At 41.1% G+C, this 9,098-nt stretch overlaps 1 protein-coding gene across 1 annotated transcript in view; it reads right to left on the bottom strand.

Moving 5' to 3' along the window:
* Nucleotides 1–5,830: 5,830 nt before the first annotated feature.
* Nucleotides 5,831–9,098, bottom strand: part of RSRC1 (arginine and serine rich coiled-coil 1) — a 392,168-nt gene continuing 388,900 nt past the window's right edge. Inside the window, exon 11 of the transcript XR_006582456.1 lies at nucleotides 5,831–5,854. The gene's annotated coding sequence lies outside the window, so the exon portion shown is untranslated. The remainder of the gene's footprint in view (nucleotides 5,855–9,098) is intronic.

Below are 9,098 nucleotides of genomic sequence, written 5' to 3'. Positions count from 1 at the left end.
GGGAAAGATGGGGAGTGGTTGAAACTTGTGTTGAAACCCAGAGTCTCAGTTTGCGGATGGCACAAAGCTGGGAGGTATTGCCAATACAGAGAAGGACAGGATATCATACAGGAAGATCTGGATGACCTTGTAAACTGGAGTAATAGTAATAGGATGAAATTTAATAGTGAAAAGTGCAAAGGGGAGGGATAGCTTGGTGGTTTGAGCATTAGCCTGCTAAATCCTGGGTTGTGAGTTCAATTCTTGACGGGGCCACTTAGGGATCTAGGGCAAAACCAGTACTTGGTGCTGCTAGTGAAGGCAGGGGGCTGGACTTGATGACCTTGCAAGGTCCCTTCCAGTTCTAGGAGATAGGATATCTCCATTAATTTAAGGTTATGCATTTAGGAATTAATAACAATTTTTGTAATAAGCTGGAGACTCATCAGTTGGAAGAAACAGAGGAGGAGAAGGACCTCAGAGTATTGGTTGATCAGAGGATGACTGTGAGCTACCAATGTAATATGGCCATGAAAAAAGCTAATGAGTCTTGGGATGCATCAGGCAAGGTATTTCCAGTAGAGATAAGGAGGTGTTAGTACCATTATACAAGGCACTGGTGAGACCTCATCTGGAATATTGTGTGCAGTTCTGGTCTCCCATGTTTAAGAAGGATGAATTTAAACTGGAACAGGTACAGAGAAGGGCTACTAGGATGATCTGAGGAATGGAAAACCTGTCTTATGAAAGGAGACTCAAAAAGCTTGGCTTGTTTAGCCTAACCAAAAGAAGGCTGAGGGGAGATATGATTGTTCTCTAGAAATATATCAAAGGGATAAATATCAGGGAGGGAGAGGAATTATTTAAGCTCCGTACTAATGTGGACACAAGAACAAATGGATATAAACTGGCCATCAGGAAGTTTAGATTTGAAATTAGACAAAGGTTTCTAACTATCAGAGGAGTGAAGTTCTGGAACAGCCTTCCAAGGGGAGTAGTGGGGACAAAAGACATATCTGGCTTCAAGACTAAGCTTGATACATTTATGGAGGGGATGGTATGATGAGATAGCTAATTTTGGCAATTAATTGATCTTTGATTATTAGCGGTAAATATGCCCAATGGCCTGTGATGGGATGTTAGATGGGGTGGGATCTGAATTACTACAGAAAATTCTTTCCTGGCTGCTGGCTGGTGAGTCTTGCCCACATACTCAGGGTTTAGCTGATTGCCATATTTGGGGTCGGGGAGGAATTTTCCTCCAGGGCAGATTGGCAGAGGCCCTGGGGGTTTTTCACCTTTCTCTACAGCGTGGGGCACGGGTAACTTGCTGGAGGATTCTCTGTACCTTGAAGTCTTTAAACCATGATTTTAGGACTTCAGTAGCTCAGACATAGGTTAGGGGTTTATTACAGGACTGGGTGGGTGAGATTCTGTGGCCTGCGTTGTGCAGGAGGTCAGACTAGAGGATCATAATGGTCCCTTCTGACCTTAAAGTCTATGACTCTATTAAAGTTTATAATTTAGCTGTGTGACAATCTTAGCTGCCTAAACTCCTGTGAATCTGAAATAATTGATCCTTGTTCATTTGTTGAATGTTCCTGACAGGCAGCAAATAGTAACAAAGGGAAACCATTGCAGTGGTCAGTGGGGTGTGATTTAGCATTTTCAGAATTGAAAAAGGCTTTTGGGACTGTTCTTCTCTTGGCTTAGCCATGTTTGAACCCCCCCTTTCATATTGGACACAGATGCTAATGCTTGCAGTTTGGAGGACAGGATTTCAGATTGGCAGTCCTCCCTTCCCCCAAAATCTGAGACTGTAGCTATGGAAGTTGAGGCTTGAAAAGTTGTTATAGAGGTGAACTCCCAGTTGAACAGAATGGGCAGGTTCTGCCAGCAAAATCAACAGCAACAACAAGCATTCCTTAGGGGCTGCTGAAAGAAGCCCCTTTTGGTGGTTGAAAGAGGGGCCACCCAGAAGCGAAAACTCCCATAGGGGCTTGGATGGGAATAAAAACCAATTGGGGTTGATGATGTAAAACATCTTGACAGAAAGATACTGTACATATGTAGATACTTAACCATGTATCATTTTAAGTTTGTTACATTCTTTGTGTTTTCTGTTTGGGAATGGGTCATACTGGATGTCACCATTTTGGCCTCATCAGGAAAATAGGCAAAGCTGTGATGGGGCGTGTTGTTATTAGCTGAGTGAAACCTTGTTATGAGTTGAGTTAAAACCTCATTCAAATTGCTGTATGAATGCACCCTTCATGTAAGATAGCTGTAAAAATACTTAAGGGGATCACACCTAAAACAAGGTCTAATAGAATCTGCCCAGAAATTAGCACCCTGTGGGTGGCGAGTTCTACTGGGTATTGGGACCAACGGTGGGTGGGTCCAGGGAAGGCAGAACACAGAGAAATTAAGAGCAAGCACAGAACAGAACAAGCCAGAGGCAAAAAGCAAGAAAGCCAAGCGGTAGCCTCTGAGCATGGTGTATGATGACCTTAGAAAAGGTAGAAAAACTTGGGGTTGTAAACTAGGAAATGGCTCCTTTTGTTCTTGGTTCCTTCTGAACCAAAAAATACCAGGCTCCATCTATTTCTACTTCTAGTTGGAACATCCCCAGGGCCCTAAACTTTTACAAGCTGCTCAGGTCAAAATGGGGCAACAGATGAACGCACTACAGATCTTGTGGTTGTCCCCATGTGGAAGAATGACTATTTGGTGGGGGTGCAACAAAGTCACTCTGTGTCCTGGGGGACAGGATTTTGTCCCCTCATCTAAGATCCATGGACCTCCTACATGCATAGCCTGATAATTATCCCTTCAGGGTGAAATTCACTGTGGGTAGGAGCTGTGAAAATCTCTGTGATTGGGGAAAAAAAATCATGCCCTGGTATGGGGCACACAATATCACCAAAGATGCCAATGAGGTACAGGTATTTGAGGTAGACTCAGGACAATCTTGGAGTAGGGCCATTTAATGTTAATTTATATTATGGAAGGGCAACAAGTGTTCCATCCATCTGTGGAGGACTATGGAGTGGCTGCTCAGGAGCCTTACAGCTAATGTGCAGGTTAGGGTTACATTTTATTCCCCACATTCCACAAAATGTCAGCTTTTTGGACTTTATACAGGATTGAGGAGTTTCACCCTGAAGTCCAAGTCAGCTCTACATTAGCCTCCACAATTTGGAAGTGAGGCTCAATGTGAAAGCAGGAAAGGAAGAAGAGCTCTTTACCTGCCCTGCAGGAACAGGGTGTACGGTCAAGCTTATGTAAAGGAGGTGCTCTCTCCTGGATAGCCCTCTGCAAAATCTATTTTACTCTTCTTGTGCATAGCCAGCAAAGGTTAATCAGCGCCAGGGCACCAGTAAGCTCCTTGGAGCAGCCACAGGGAGAATGTGATCTGGGGTTCCTAAAGAGGAACATAAAAACCCCAACAAATCAGTCAGTGAGGAGAAGATGGTATGAGGAAGTCAGTGGAATAGGAATCTCCTCTTTCCCTTTATTCACTATAGGAAGGGGAGAGCTATGTTCCATGGCTGCAAAGCCTGTCCTGTCTTGCTGGCAATTCTTTTTCAATGCGGTCAGCTTCTTGGTTGTGCTAACCCATTCAGTTTCCCTGGTGGTCAGTCAGGTGAGGAGATCCTGCACCTTCTAGTGGGAAATGGAGAAGGCATTCTTTGCCCTGATGTCCTCCCTCAGTGCCCCAATTGTTGCACGTGTCCGTGAGAGAGGGCAGAGTCACAGAATGTGTCCCTGGGGTGCAAATAGGGTTGGGCAGCAGTATAGGAATTACGTGGCTATCCCAAAAGGTCTGTCACCTTTCCGGATCGGCACAGCTCATCTGCAGTGAGGAAGATGGTGGGGTGATGCAGCTCTGGCTAAGAGCTACACTGCAGAAGCTACCATGCCAGCATTTGGCCTTAGTTGGAAAACCGACATAAAAGATGAATGAACTGAGCCTGCAATATTTTTGAAAAATATCTGTAATCAGATAAGCATTGATTTTGCTGTCCACTGATGTGCTCTTTTCTGTAAATCAAGCAAGTGGTGATATTGCAGCCTTAGGATACACTCTGAGTTGACACAGTTGCTATGGGAAAAAGGTATATAGTGACTGACTGGTGGGCATGGAGGCCTGACAGAGAAAGGGTTACCTACTGATTATTCAAGTGAAGTCTGTGAATCATTTGTACATTTCTAGTGAAAGACTGTCAAATAAAAACAAAACAGGGCTGTGATTCTATAGTCACAGCACTGTAACTATAAAGCTATGAGGCTCTTTTATATAGAAACTTGTGCCAACTGTGATATTATACTAAGTTGCATTGCTCAGAAGCAAAATCCATTTTGGATTCTGAACAGAAAAAAAGTGATTAAAAATTATTATAGTAATAATATTATACTTTGCACTTTTATAGCCCTTCAATCTATGTATCTCAAAGTATTTTCAAAAGTTATATCTCACAAGCTTCCCATGAAGTAAAGAATTATTGTTGTCCCCATTTTGTCATTGAGACACAGAGTTTTCAGTAATTGACCTGCCCCAGGCCACATGGGAAGTCTCTGGTAGAGCCAGGAATAGAATGATAGTCTGCTGACTGCCTTCCTCTGAGTTAGCCACAAGATTATCCTTCTCCTAGGAAGGAGGGAAGGAAGTCTCCTGAGAAATGGCCTTATGGGAGCAGAGAAGTCCTAAGAGCATTAGAACTCAAAAGAGAAGTTAAAGAAGGAAAAAGTGGCAACAATGTGCAGAGAAATTAGAATGAGCTAATAATCCCGTATCTTTTTCACTGCTGGTCCTCCACTGCATCCATCAAAGCTACTGGGTTAACGGCATCTTTGACGCCTTCTGGTCTCCTCAAGTGCACACCCTCTCCGGTCTCAGGCCTAGAGCCATCACCTTTGTCAGGATCGAATCATGCATCCTGGTAGGTCAGCTATGATTACCTCAACAAGTCTGCTTTATGTCCAGACCCTGCAATTCTGTTCCCCCCAGGAGCAATGATAGTGGTAACCAGTGACCAGATAATTTTCTTAAAGCAAAGTATTATTTATCTGAGACAGAAACATTTCAGAGAAATCAGATTTTAAAACAATAAAATAGGCTATATGCATGTTTAGTTTACCAAAGGTCCACATGGGGATCTTGGTAGTTTAAGCTTCCTATAGACCCTCTGCCCCCCCCCAAAGATAGCTGGGGTCTAGGTCACACTCTCTTCCCTTATCTCACAAACCAGTTCACTCTCTTTGCTTCAGGGAGAGTCTTCTTTAAAAGGTGCTTAGTCCTTTTGATCACCCTCCTTTCCAGAGAACAAGTCCCTTTTTAACTCTTTATAGCCCTTTGATCTGTTGGGTCCCAGCACTGCCAAAACCGGGCTTATCACTCAGTTGGAGACAGGATATAAGGTCCTCAGAGGTAATATTTTCCCCATTGTCTTTCATATGTGTGCCTGGGACTATTGTGTTGCTTTCTTGATTGCTTTTCCAACAGCCCTCTCAAGATCGATCAATACATGCATACAGGAAAGATTTCTAACCCAGTATGCTATAACTTCACCTCACTGACCAGGTCACATATTGTTCATAAAATGATTACATATCATTATTCTTAGGTTACTACAAGCAGCTCCTCATCCATTACAGCAGGTATGTTTGCTATTTATTACTGTTTCTCTGGTATCCAGGGTACTGGCATGTTAGCACATATCTTTTTTTCTGCAACACAGCAAGTGGGTTTTACTTGGCCATACCTGGCATGGTCAGCAGCAGTTCAATAGCTCTACAAACTTGCCTCCTCTTAGGTGAGTTATCTGTAGAAATTTGCATTTCAGCTTGATTATACTATCTTGCAGTCTTCTCCCTTAAATAAGTAATTCATACAAAGTTCATTAATAGATTATGACTAAAGATTCAAGTTATAAATCAGGCTAGAACACAGTCTAGCCTTACTATGAAATTCATTATGTAAGAACAAACCAGTTATTTTCTTCCATCCGATTATGAAATGGAATTGTGGAGCCTTTCAGCTACAGCTCACCGTTGATTATTTAGTCTAAGGGTTGCCTATCTAATTTCATGAAGACTAACTCAGACTCTAAAGATAGAATTTTTTCTCAAGTCATAGAAGACCTAGACAGTTGTCTATACAGACAAATAAGGAAGATGAGTTCTAGCTATTGTTAATTTATTTTGGTTGTTAGTGGAAAGAGGGGCTCTATTATAAATGAGCTCATTATGAGAGGATCACTCACATGATAAAGTCGGTACCCTATTTGCACAAAGTGATGTCTCTAATTGCTCAGACCTTTTTATGGTTTGTGTCTGCTTGAGTTAGAGTTCTTTTGTGTAGATAAAACGACTTCTGTAGGAAATCACCTCAGTGCTATAGGACTGTCAGTCTGGAGGGCATCTCCAATGAGATTAATGATGTCTGGCTTAATATAAAAAAATTTGCATAAATGAGATTATAGATTCTGCAGAAACCTGCCAACTCTTATTCATTTGGAGTAAATATTATCTTTAATTAAAAGTTTTAAGATATCTTGTCCCCAAACTAATGAGATCTACATTGATTTCCCTTAGGAATTAATTTACCTTCTTAATTCTCATTCATTTTGGTGATAGGACTATTTAAATCTTATTCCAATTCTGCACTTTTGTTGAACATACTCATTTACAACAAAAGGTCATTTTGCCATATTGACATCTTGTTGGTATTTATAATACTCTGTTCTCTTTTTTTGGTTCCATAAGTATTTGTTTAGTTTGTTACCCAAAACATTTATTACTAATATCTTCGTTCATCTTAGTTCTACATACTGTGCAACACTTGTCAATAGCTATGTCATTTCGGGATATATCGTCTTTGTTTCACACAGAAAACAGATAATTAACTGTAAAGCTAAAAAAATAACTAAGGTAACTGCATAGAAAGAAAAATGCATAGATAGATAGAACTCCATAGATAAGAAAAATGCACTAAAAGAAGTCTGAAAAGTACATTGTGCAATCACTAAAAGATATAAATCGCTCATTGTATATCTGCACACTCATCAGCTGCCATTTTTCTACAAGGATTAGTTTTAACCAGCAGGGATGTTTTAGATTTAGAAGCGAAAATTGCATTACTTATCTTGGATACACATACATATTTAACTAGGCAAAGCTCCAGCATATAAAAGGGCTGTGAGAATGGAAGCCAGTACCCACTTTAGGAACATACTTTATAAAAGTAATATTGTTGGCTAGAATAGAATTATTTTAGTTAATTTACACATTTTCTTGTTTAATCAAGAATAAAGACAATGGATCTTAAATATCCATCACTCTCATGTCACAAGTACAGCATAATATAGTCTAACAGTTTAAAACACGAAGGTAAGGCTATATTTACAGTACTGCAGTAAGTCAACCTAAGTTACACTACTCCAGCTACATGAATAATGTAGCTGGAGTCGACGTAGCTTAGGTCGACTTATTGCAGGTGTCTACACTGCACTGGGTTGACGGGAGATGCTCTCCCTTCGACTTATCTTACTCCTCTCATTCACGATGGAGTACTGAAGTCAACCAGAGAGTGCTTTGCCGTCGATTTAGCGGGTCTTCGCTAGACCCGCTAAATTGACCCCGATGCATCGATTGCAGCAGCGTCGATCCCACGGTAGTGTAGACATAGTCTAAGGCCTGGTCTATGCTGGGGGGGGGTCGAACTAAGGTACGCAAGTTCAGCTACTTGAACTACTTTAGTTTGAACTACTTACCCGTCCAGACGCCGCAGGATCGAAGTCCGCGGCTCCCCCGTCGACTCTGCCACCGCCGTTCGTGGTGGTGGAGTTCCGGAGTCGATGGGAGCGCGTTCGGAGTTCGATATATCGCATCTCGAGACGCGATATATTGAACTCCGAGAAGTTGATCGCTACCCGCCGACCCGGGCGGGTAGTATGGACGTACCCTAAGAAAGAGAATTATTGAAAGCCACCTTCTGATGCTAGATGGAATTACCATGATAAATAGAACAGTTGTTGTTTTGGGTTTTACTGTAGCCAAATATCTATTTTCTTAAGCCATAATTATGGAAGACTTTACCCACTTGCCTTTTCTATATCTTCTTTCTTGTATTTTGGTATGTCTGTGTCTTCAATTTTGTGTACAGTTAAGCACAGCCATACAAATGATTCATGATAAATCACTGACTTTAAACATTTTTGACTTTACATCTCATGTAAGAAGTGTTGAGATAAATTGATATTTAGAGCTCTGTGAAGCTTAGTGGTTGCTGTTCACAGGGGTTCAAATCAAACTTTTTCTATTTCAGTTCATGTGGACTTTGTATTCTGAATTTCACTTTGAGATTTGGGGTCAAACGATCAAAAAGATTGAAAGTGCTGATTCAAGTAACTAGTGGGATCTATTTAGTGGGGTCCCACAGAGGTCAGTCCTGCGTTTGGTACTATTCAATATTTTCATTAATGACTTTGGTAATGCAGTGGGGAGTATACTTTTAAAATTTGCACAAAATTACCAAGATGGGTGGGGTTGCAAGCACTTTGGAGAATAGGATTAAAATTCAAAACAACTTTGACAATTTTGAGAACTGGTTTGAAATCAACAAGATGAAATTCAATAAAGATAAGTGTAAAGTACTTCACTTAGGAAGGAAAAATAAAATGCATAACTACAAAATGAGGAATAACTGGCTAGGTGGTAGTACTGCTGAAAAAAATCTGGCAGTTCTAATGGATCACAAATTGAATATGAGTCTATGTGATGCAGTTGCAAAAAAGGCTAATATCCTAGGGTGTACTAACTGGAGCGTCATATGGAAGACAGGGGAGGTAATAGTACTCCAGCTGAGTAGAGCAGAACTGGCATCACACTCTCCAAAAGATGTGGACAAACTGGAGAGAGTCCAGAGGACAGCAACAAAAATTATAAAAGGTTTAGAAAACCTAATCTATGAGAAAAGGTTAAAAACACTCTTTATCTTGAGAAGACTGAGGGGGGAACCTGATAATCTTCAAATACGTTAAGGGCTGTTACAAAGAGGACTGTGACCAGTTGTTTTTGTCCTACCTTCAGTGGAGAAGTAATGGGCTTAATCTGCA

Source organism: Mauremys mutica, chromosome 9 (assembly GCF_020497125.1).
Source record: "Mauremys mutica isolate MM-2020 ecotype Southern chromosome 9, ASM2049712v1, whole genome shotgun sequence".
In the NCBI taxonomy this organism is placed as follows: Eukaryota; Metazoa; Chordata; order Testudines; family Geoemydidae; genus Mauremys; species Mauremys mutica.
The sequence above is the reverse complement of the archived record's forward strand: the minus strand, read 5'-3'. Positions and strand labels throughout refer to the sequence as shown.